The sequence below is a fragment of the Mus pahari genome, chromosome 19, assembly GCF_900095145.1.
Source record: "Mus pahari chromosome 19, PAHARI_EIJ_v1.1, whole genome shotgun sequence".
Classification (NCBI taxonomy): domain Eukaryota; kingdom Metazoa; phylum Chordata; class Mammalia; order Rodentia; family Muridae; genus Mus; species Mus pahari.
The window spans coordinates 62,789,769-62,799,994 of record NC_034608.1 but is presented as its reverse complement, the minus strand read 5'-3'; the positions used below and the strand labels follow the sequence as shown (position 1 = coordinate 62,799,994).

The following is a 10,226-nucleotide window of genomic DNA, read 5'->3' as shown; positions in this document are numbered from 1 at the left end:
TCTTCAGACACTCCAGAAGAGGGCGTCAGATCTTGTTACGGATGGTTGTGAGCCACCATGTGGTTGCTGGGATTTGAACTCCGGACCTTCGGAAGAACAGTCGAGTGCTCTTACCCACTGAGCCATCTCACCAGCCCCCGCCTTTTTCTTTCTTATGGATAATAAATGCTAGGTATGAAGAAGTTACAAATTTCTATGAACTAGAAATATCACAAAGAAAAGTCAGCTTGTCTCAAGCTATGCCTCTTCCGAGTGTCCAGACCACAAGCTAAAATACTTAGCAGACTGTGGCTGAGGAACGAGGTGTCGTCATCCGGAGTAACTAGAGAATAGTACCGCACCACCAAAAAGTCCAGACGAAAAGTAGATACAACACAAAGGACTTAGCAAACATTTGGGTTTGTGAAAGCATAATATTTCCATTGGTCAAATGTGTACTTAAAAAGAAGGAAAAAAAGAAAGGAAGAAAGAAAGGAAGGAAGGAAGGAAGGAAGGAAGGAAGGAAGGAAGGAAGGAAGGAAGGAAGGAAGGAAGGAAAGAAAGAACAAATGAACGAAATAAAGAAAGACCATAAAAGAGATAAGAAGCCTAAGAAAAGACACTCACATAATCTTATAAAGTCAAGGCAGACTGTGACACATTCTCAATAAGTCAAAGTAGCTTTGAAAGGGTTAGCAGCACAGCTCTTCTTTTATAACTTTCCAGGAAAGATGAAAACACAGCAGCCCAAACAGATCAGTGACTGCCAAGGGTTAGGGGGGGATGGACTAGCACTGAGGTTGTTTGAAAACAGTGAGACCACTTCCTGTGTTGCTTCAGGAGTGGATAAGAATCATACACTTGCTTCAATTTAAAACAGACAAGACAGGACCAATTTGATTGTAAACTATAAGACTTTGGATGGCCGGGCAGTGGTGTGCACGTCTTTAATCCCAGCACTCTGGGTTTGGGGCCAGCTTGGTTCCAACTCTTAACAGGCAGAGCTACATAGGAAACTCTGTCTTGGAAAAACCAAACCAAACCAAACCCCACCAACCAAAAAAGACTTTGGGAGAAGAAACACCATGACCAAGAAAACTCCTATAAAGGGACACAATTTAATTGGGGCTGGCTTACAGTTTCAGAGGTTCAGTTCGTTATCATCACGGTGGGAAGCATGGCAACAGACAGGCAGACATGGTGCTGGAGGAGGAGCTGAGAGTTCTACATCTTCATCAGAAGGCAGTAAGGAGGAACTAATGGCGTAGACCACCACGCGTGGACCTATGCTTTTCTTTAATTCCTTTTCATTATAGATCTTTATAAGCATGGCCCCTAAGCCTCAAGTTCTGGAATAAAGGTTCCAGCTGATCCAGATCAAAAGGACATGTCACCCCACCTCCCGATACAGAGCAAAGGCCTGTTGTACTCCTGCCTCAAGATGTGTGTGTCTGCGTTTCTGGATTGTAGTTCATTCTAGATAAAGTCAGGTTGACAACGGGGAACAGCCATCACAGTGATAATGATGTCATCAACATAGTTCTAACCAATATATCACTCTGGTCAGGGAATGTTAATAATGAGGGAGTCTGTGTGGGACTAGACAGATATAGGGTACCTCTAAATTACTCTAAAAATTAATGCCTTTTTGATCTTATTAGAAAACAAGATTAGATAACTGTTTTTTTTGTTGTTGTTGTTTTTTTTTTTTTCGAGACAGGGTTTCTCTGTGTAGCCATGGCTGTCCTGGAACTCACTCTGTAGACCAGGCTGGCCTTGAACTCAGAAATCCACCTGCCTCTGCCTCCCAAGTGCTGGGATGAAAGGCATGTGCCACCACTGCCCGGCTAGATAACTTCTTAATTTGAATCTAGAGTTTCTGCCAGCGTCCCCATGGTCAGCCTCAAATTGCCCCTCTCTGTGAGTTTATCCCATCCAGAACTCCAAGTGTATTCTTGGGAACCCTAAGTATTCACTGGTTCTCACTAGCCATCAAAGTCCTAAAAGTCGCTTTCTAGAAACTACAAACAGTATATCCACGCGAACTGAACTGGAAAATTGACTTTCTTGTTTTGGTCTTTTGAGACAGGATTTCTCATGTAACAGTCCTGGCTGTCCTAGAACTCACTTTGTAGACTAGGCTAGCCTCAAACATCTGCTTGCCTCTGCCTCCCGTGTGCTGGGATTAAAGGTCTGTGCCACCATGCCCGGCCCTGGAAAATTGAGTTTTAATAATCTTTTGTGCCATGCCAGCAATAAAGCTGTGGGATAAAGCTATTCCCTCCTTCTGACTGACACACCCAGATACAAACTTCATAGCAACCAGCTTTCAGAACTAGACATTTGTTTCCTGGCTCACAGGCCAATGAAGGACCTGCATTTAAAAAACTCATTTAATGTGTATATGTGGGCAGGCATGTGGGTGTGAAGGTCAGTGGGCAAACCTTGGGGGCTGTTTCTGGTTCTCTCTGTCCACCATGTGAATCCTGGGGGACAAACTGAGACTGTCAGGCCTGGTAGAAAGCACCTTTACTCAATGAGCCGTCTTGCTGGCCCCCAGTGATAGAGTTTAACTAAATATTAGGTGACTTTTAAGTGGTCATTTCCTTTTCATATATCCAACCAGTTTTCTATAATCAATTATGGAAAGTTAAAAAAGGAACTCAGACAGATTCGTCTTAATGTAAGTAACTACAATTGTTTTGACATGAGCCATAAGACAGCTGAATTTCTTTTACTAAAGTAACTGGTGGATGAAAGAAATATATATATATATATATATATATATATATATATATATATATATATATATATATATATATTTCTTTTTAGAACAAGAGTTAAAACGGGGCCAGAGATGGCTCAGTGGTTAAGAGCACTGACTGCTCTTCCAGAGGTCCTGAGTTCAATTCCCTGCAACCACATGGTGGCTCACAACCATCTGTAATAGGACCACCTTCTTCTGGCATGTCTGAAGACAGCTCCAGGATACTTATGTATGAATAAAATAAATAGATAATTTTTTTAAAAAAGAGCTAAAATGGTATTTCCCTGTTTAATAAGGATGTCTCAGGAACAAATAGCATTTTACATAAAGTTTTTCATTCTTAGTATTCGAACATTGCAAATTGTCTCTAGCATCAGCTCATTTTAATCCACTAAGTTTTTTTTTTTTTTTTTTTTTTTACACTAAATCAAAATCTTTCTAGCATGAGACATATGCGCACTGACTCTACTTGTCATCATCTGCTTTTCCCACACGAGGTACCGGATCCATACTCTTGGGAAAGACTCTTAGCATTACCTCATCTCCATTAGCTAATACCCAGCTGGATACAAATTATTCTAGGTATGGTGACCTCATCTTTGAAGGATTAAAAAAAAAACCAAACAAAAAAACCCATCTCTTCAGGGATGTATAGACCATCCCAGATGACAGCAGGAGCTGAGAGTATTAAAATAGAGAAAATAAACAAGAGGATTTTACAACAATATACTGTGGCTCGGCAACTGACTCAGCAAGGGAACTCAACACTAATTGTTTCTGAAGATCCCTGCATCTGTTTAGGATTCAGATGAGCGAAAACGTTATGAAATACTTTTACTGGTCACCAGGAAGCTGTAAGTAATGCACTTTGCCTTCCATGACCATTTGGAATTTAGACTTTAGTCACTTCTCCAGTTCTCTGATCACTGGGCTGGAACAACAGCAACCAGATGTTCAGAAGTTTAGAAATGCTGCCAGCATAAGTTTACTGTCATTTGGAAGTAGAGATTTAAATGCTCCAAGCTGTGTTTTCCTTAAAGAAGCGAGAGGATGGAACTTGGTCTCTATTTATATACAATTGTTTGCCAGTTTTTCCTCAAAACTGCAGAGTAAGGCAGACCAGAATAAAAGCAGAGGAACAGGGAAGTTATTTCTAAAATACAAAATTAGACAGTGAGGTATAACGCATCAATGATAACTTGAAACAAGAAAACTACCCATCATAAAATAGATGAAAACTTGCCTATCATAGGGATTTAAAACGAGACGTTACATTGTACAAACCAGTTTTAGAGGTGTGTGTGCTTTCCTGAGCATGGAGAGGCCAGAGGTGGCCTTCTGGAATCTTCCTCTAGTGCCTACTGCCTTATTTTTTGAGACAAAAGTCTCTCACGAACCCTGCCTAGAGCTCTCTCTTTTGGCTACACTAGACGGCGAGTCCTGAGATCTTCGTATCTTGGTGGGTTATAGTCACAATTCACATCCATTTGTATGTGGGTCCTAGGGATCTGAACTTGGGTCCCCATGCTTGCACAGCAAACACTTTGTACCTTCTGAGCCATCTCCCCAGACTAAGTTTTGGAGATTCTTCATTGGAGAATTTGTCCCCTATCATCAGGTTGGCCTTCTGGTGGCTGACCTACAGAGACCTCATGAGACCAGGCATCTGCCTGCTCTCTGAGTTTTCTAAATCTCATGACACACAAGACTCAACATTCTCCATTTCTGAATCATCTCCTTAGATATAAATATTCAAAAATTAGGAGTAAAGACTTAAAGTAACTATTGCTTTTATTTCCAGCCCACATGTGCTAGACTGAGCAACACAAAGGTATTTTCAATTGGGCTTCACAATAACACTGGGGTATAATGGTTCCACTTCAGATCTTAGTTAAATGGAGCTCAGAAGAGAGATTATCATTTTTTATTTTTAAATTTATATGAGTACACTATAGCTGTCTTCAGACGCACCAGAAGAGGGCGTCAGATCTCATTACGGGTGGTTGTGAGCCACCATGTGGTTGCTGGGAATTGAACTAGGGACCTCTGGAAGAACAGTCGTGCTCTAACCCGCTAAGCCATCTCTCCAGCCCCGATTATCACTTTTTAAGTAACAGAGCTATGACTCATGCTCCATGTAGTAAGCTCCATTCTATAGTCTATAGACTGCTCAGCATCATATATCATATAGTTGAGACAACACTACAGTTAATTTCAATGGAACAAAAACCTGTAAGCTCAGGTTCTCTGATTAAGATGAGATTTAAATCACATAAGGCATGGCAGAAGCTGATTATTCAAAACTGAAATAAAATACACAGTTGTTCTTCAGTATTTGTGGATGACTGGCTCTAGAACTTTCCTTAGATAGCAAATTCAAGTTCAAATCCTTTGTATAAAATGGTGTATTATTTACATATAAGCTAAACATCCCTACTACTTATTACTAATGATACCCATTTTTCTGTAGTGTTGTTCAGGGGATGATGAAAAGTCTATACATTTCAATACAGATTCAATTTCTATTCTCTCACAATTCTATTTACAGTTGGTAAAGACCACAAATACAGGTCAATATTTACTACAGTTATTGCAATGAAGAAAACAGTAATAATGATTATGATGTTTCTTATCCCACCATGTAATTTACTTATAAATGTATAATATCGGGTTAAGCATTTGTTAAAATATTTCCTACACGTCTACCTATCTTCCTATTGATAGGAACATGAAGTCACTGTAGACTGGCTTCTGGAAAGCCTACCTAAATCTGGGCAGAACAATCTGAGAAAAACCAGAATTCTATTTACTACCTATCAGTAATTTGAGAAACACCAGGATTCTATTTACTATCAAGCGAGGACAAAGACTCACAAGCACTTTCATATTAAGTAAATGAGACAGGAAGAGCACCCATTTCACAGTCACCTAGTTAAGAAAAGATTTCTTAGTGTAACCAGTGGTTGGCTTTGTCGCATCTGGTCTCAGTTCCTTTGGGGGTTCATTGAACTGGCTGTTGTCATTCAGCTGATAAAGCCAACCTTCTAATGTTTAAAATATAGTGAGAGTGAAAAGAAAGCTGGAAAGGAAAAGAGAATATGGAGAACATATTGTATCATAGGAACAAATAAGTCATCTTGTTTTCTTGTTTCTGGAATGGGCCACACAACCAGAGAGGCAGAGCAGTCTGATGAAGCTCTCTGACATTGTGCCACAAGCTGGAAAGAATGTGATGTTTACTATCTGCAAAGGGTCTGTCTTGTCCTCTCCCAAGCGAAACCCTCAAGAGGATAAACATATATGCTCTTTGTGTGTGTGTGTGTGTGTGTGTGTGTGGTTTTTCGAGACAGGGTTTCTCTGTGTAGCCCTGGCTGTCCTGGAACTCACTTTGTAGACCAGGCTGGCCTGTGAACTCAGAAATCAGCCTGCCTCTGCCTCCCGGGCCCTGGGATTAAAGGCGTGCGCCACCACCGCCTGGCTAAACATATGCGCTCTTAGGGATGTGTAAGAATTACTGACCTGTTTGAAAACAATTTGTTGTTGTTTAAAATAAAAGTATAGAGCGGAAAATCCTTGATGTCTATTATAAAAATTACAGATAACTATGTTATCTACTGATTATCAACTGTATAAAGATGCTCCATTATTAAACCCTGAGCGGATGAAGTAGTGGAAGAGGAAGACTCTGCCCCTATCCACAGCTTATATGTATGTTCACCGGCATTTAAAAACAGCAACAAGGTAGACATTAAGCAGTCTATGTTTAGTCCTTACTAATTTCATTGTACTTTAGCAGAATGAAGAAGCTCCCAGGCAATATTGAAGGCCAAAACAAGAACTATCATGTTAATAAAACATCGTCACACAGACTATGTCATCCAATCTTTACAAAAACCCTGTGAACAATATAGATTATGCTTTATTTATGAAGAAGCTGGTAGGCACCAGGCTCCTGGTCTCAGACAGTCAGATGACAGAATACCCTTTCTTCTCCAAATATTTTTTAAAATCTGTTAAATGACTATATAAAACAGTATTTAAGAATGTAAGAATTTTCCAGGCGTTGGTGGCGCACGCCTTTAATCCCAGCACTCGGGAGGCAGAGGCAGGTGGATTTCTGAGTTCCAGGACAGCCTGGTCTACAAAGTGAGTTCCAGGACAGCCAGAGCTATACAGAGAAACCCTGTCTCAAAAAACCAAAGGGGGGAAAAAAAAAAGAATGTAAGAACTTCCACCTGGTATTCTACCTCTATCACTGGGGTAGAACTTTAATATTATCTAACACGAAGACCAGAACTAATGCAATGTGTTTGAAGAAAAGACTGTTGTAACTTTAGAAAGCAGATGAAGCGAATGTGTTGCTAGGTTTGAAACCTTAGAGTGGCCCTGGAGCGGCTTCCATCAGATAAAGATACAGAGTTCTTACTTAAAATGGCAGGAGGCAGAACCTTTCCGCAGGACCACAAAAGCAACCTGATTTAATTAGGTGCAGGATTTCACTTGTTACTTTGTAGCAGTTCGATTGCTACATTTTAATAAACTTCCACTCACTAAAACACCTTCTCACTTTCCAAAGGCCTTATTCTGCTGGACAGCAAACCAAAGCCATTCATGAAAGCTTCAACACTGGGTTGTGACAGGGTTCTACACTCCATACTCCTGCCTGTGGCCACCATTACCACATTAACACAAAGTGGCTTCCGGATGACAGGCCAAACCCCCAGCTTAGCATCTCCTCTGCTATTTTGTATACTCATAGGCTCCACATCTCCCACCCACCCCAATCTCCTAATCCACATTTTAATCAACCATTTCGCTGTAATAAAAAATGGATTGAGGGCTGGAGAGATAGCTCAGTGGTTAAGAACACCGACTGCTCTTCTGAAGGTCCTGAGTTCAAATTCCAGCAACCACATGGTGGCTCACAACCATCTGTAATGGGATCTGATGCCCTCTTCTTGTGTGTCTGAAGACAGCTACAGTGTACTTAGATATAATAATAGATACATCTTTTTTAAAAATGGATTGAATAGTCACTCGTACCAAAAAAAAAAAAAAAAAAAAAAAAAAAAGTCAGTAAGGAAGGGAGTCAAGCAAAAAGCCAGTAAGGAAGGGAATCAAGATAAAGTTAGAGCCTACTGTTTGCTCACAGTTCTGTGTGCAAACAATAAACAAGCAAAAGTAGAGGACATGACACAGCTGCTTTCAGGAAAGGGAAGATTCAACCTTGAATGGTTAACTAAGAAGTGACCTCGGTATTGGCTCCTATTCATAAGCTAATGTATCAGGGGGAGAAAAGGTGAGACAGTGGACTGGGGGCTGCAAAGAAAACCAGAAAAGGACGCATGGATTAAAAAAAAAAAAAATGGGAGGACAGTCAAGACCCAGCGTTTGGCTTCGCTAACCCGGTTAGAGGATAGGGTTTTACCCTTAAGCTTCTAGGGTAAACATGAAGATCTAGAAAACTGTTTTAAAGAGAGCACGAGAGAGGGGCCTTGGGCGGGAGACAGAGACCCGCAAGGAGTCTGCTTCAGTTCCCTGAGGTGGGCACAAGTCTGGCAGACACGTAGAAAGTCAATACGACTCAGAAGAGCGGCCAGGTACAAATCTTTCAAACTCGGAGGTCTACAAGGCTCGGTAACTAAGGGCGGAAGAAGTTGGGTCCCCGAGAGGTGTCTGAGAAGGACATTTCCTGGGTGACTCAACGGAGAATGAGGTAAAGACCCTGCTGTTCAAGTCGAGCTTCACAGGCCAACTAATTAATAAGCGTGAAGAAGGGACAGTTACTGAGCATGGCCCAAGAGATGTCAATGCAAGCTCCTACAGTGACTTTGACCAACAAAGGAATGAGCTGGAGTATTTAAGGAGTAACGCTTAAAATTAGCTCTCCGCAAGAACCAAAAATCACAGTGCATCGGAGAAAACCAAAGGTGGAGGAGATCAAATGCACTTGTAGCAGAGGGAGGCTGGGTCCCTTAGAGCGGTCACAAGGTCAGCATCAGCTTAGCTTCCAGGCCCCAGGGCAGAACTTCCCCTACCCATCCTCTCCTACCGGGTCCACACCTCGGCCTGCAGCTCCGGGATCCCGCCACCGCCCGCCAGGCTCACCCCCATACTATGGACTCACCCCCTCCAGCCTCTGAAGCTCTGTACCCCGGGCGATCCCCAGATCCCCCGGACTCCGCCTTTTGCGCCTCGGCGCGGCCGGTGCGCCACGCTCGAGGGGTCTGAGTCCCGCTCCGGCTCACCCAGGTTTAATTTAAGCACACCGGTTTGGCCTCCCGGGTCTGCGCTCTCAGCTCGGGAACGCGCTCCCGGCGCTGTTTCCAGCTTCTCTGCCTTCGGTGTTTGCCTGAGCAAGCCTGGAGGCAACACAAAGGATCCTCCGCCCAGATCGCCCGTTTCCCCCGCCTCCTCCAAGGAGCTGCAGACCCGCCGAGAGAACGCCAGCTCCGGGTGGCAACGCAGGCCTTCGAAGGCGCGAGAGCAGCAGACACTCACCGAACCGTTCGTTCCAAGCTCCCCTCCGCAGGAGACTCTGCTTTGATCCCACCAGCACCAACACAGCAACTGCAACAGCAGCAGCAGCAGCAGCAGCAACAGCAGGCTACCGCCGGCCCCGCCCACGCCCCGCCTCTTCTCTACCTCCCCCGCCCCCAACACCCCCAACCCCTCACCTCGCACACGCCGGCCGCGATTGGTGGTTTCAGGGCCACCTTGCAGCGCAGGGCCCGCCCACCCAGGGCCCGCCCCAGGGCCCCGCCCCCTCCGGCTCCGCCCCCTCGCGCGGGTTTCAAGCTCTGGTTCCCGCCATCTCTGGCTTCCCCGGCTGCCACGTCCGGCCGACTTGCGCCACTTGAGGTAAATTTTAGAGAGGTCTTTCGGCCACGCCTGATTCCGGGGGCGCAGAGATGGGAGTCCAGGGAGACGCCTCTGCCAGTCCGAGCTGCGGCAGGAGAAAATGGGGCTGAGCCCCGCACTCGGTAACTCTACTTCCTCTCAATTGCCAAGGCCGTTCTTCACTTCCGTCCCCCTCTTGCTCCCTCAGTCGCTAGTCCTGACTACCTTACTGAAATCTCGGACTGGTTTACGTCCTATTTCATTGAGACTCTGACTCTGGGGAGTGGTTTTGTTTTGCATAATATACGAAAACACGAACACAGGGATCAGCATCGAATTTCAGGAGCCCAGAATATTCTATGGACAAATGTACTCCACAGAGCAGCCCCTTGCCTCCAACGCCTTTGCTTGGTCGGATGTAAGGGACTGTCGCACATGTAGCCACACAGATGTCTACCACTCGTTGCGTGTGGATTTCAAGCTCTTGTATTTCCATAATACAGTTCTTATTTTTTCCAGTTCCATCAGAGGCTTTAAAAGGATAAGTGGCCGGGCAATGGTGTCGCACGCCTTTAATCCCAGCACTTGGGAGGCAGAGGCAGGCGGATTTCTGAGTTCGAGGCCAGCCTGGTCTACAGTG

General features: G+C 44.0%; 2 protein-coding genes across 7 annotated transcripts in view; one reads left to right on the top strand and one right to left on the bottom strand.

Moving 5' to 3' along the window:
* Positions 1–9,450, bottom strand: part of Casp3 (caspase 3) — a 23,773-nt gene extending 14,323 nt beyond the window's left edge. Inside the window, exon 1 of one of the 2 annotated variants that reach the window (XM_021219272.1) lies at positions 9,248–9,450. The gene's annotated coding sequence lies outside the window, so the exon portion shown is untranslated. Of the gene's footprint in view, positions 1–8,873; positions 9,090–9,247 lie in introns of those variants that run through there. The other variant, XM_029532266.1, reaches the window with a different exon arrangement.
* An 86-nt stretch (positions 9,451–9,536) lies between these two features.
* Primpol (primase and DNA directed polymerase) overlaps positions 9,537–10,226 on the top strand; it is a 37,626-nt gene continuing 36,936 nt past the window's right edge. For 4 of the 5 annotated variants that reach the window (XM_021219222.2, XM_029532230.1, XM_029532232.1 and 1 more), the window contains exon 1: positions 9,537–9,607. The gene's annotated coding sequence lies outside the window, so the exon portion shown is untranslated. Of the gene's footprint in view, positions 9,608–9,662; positions 9,730–10,226 lie in introns of those variants that run through there. The other variant, XM_029532231.1, reaches the window with a different exon arrangement.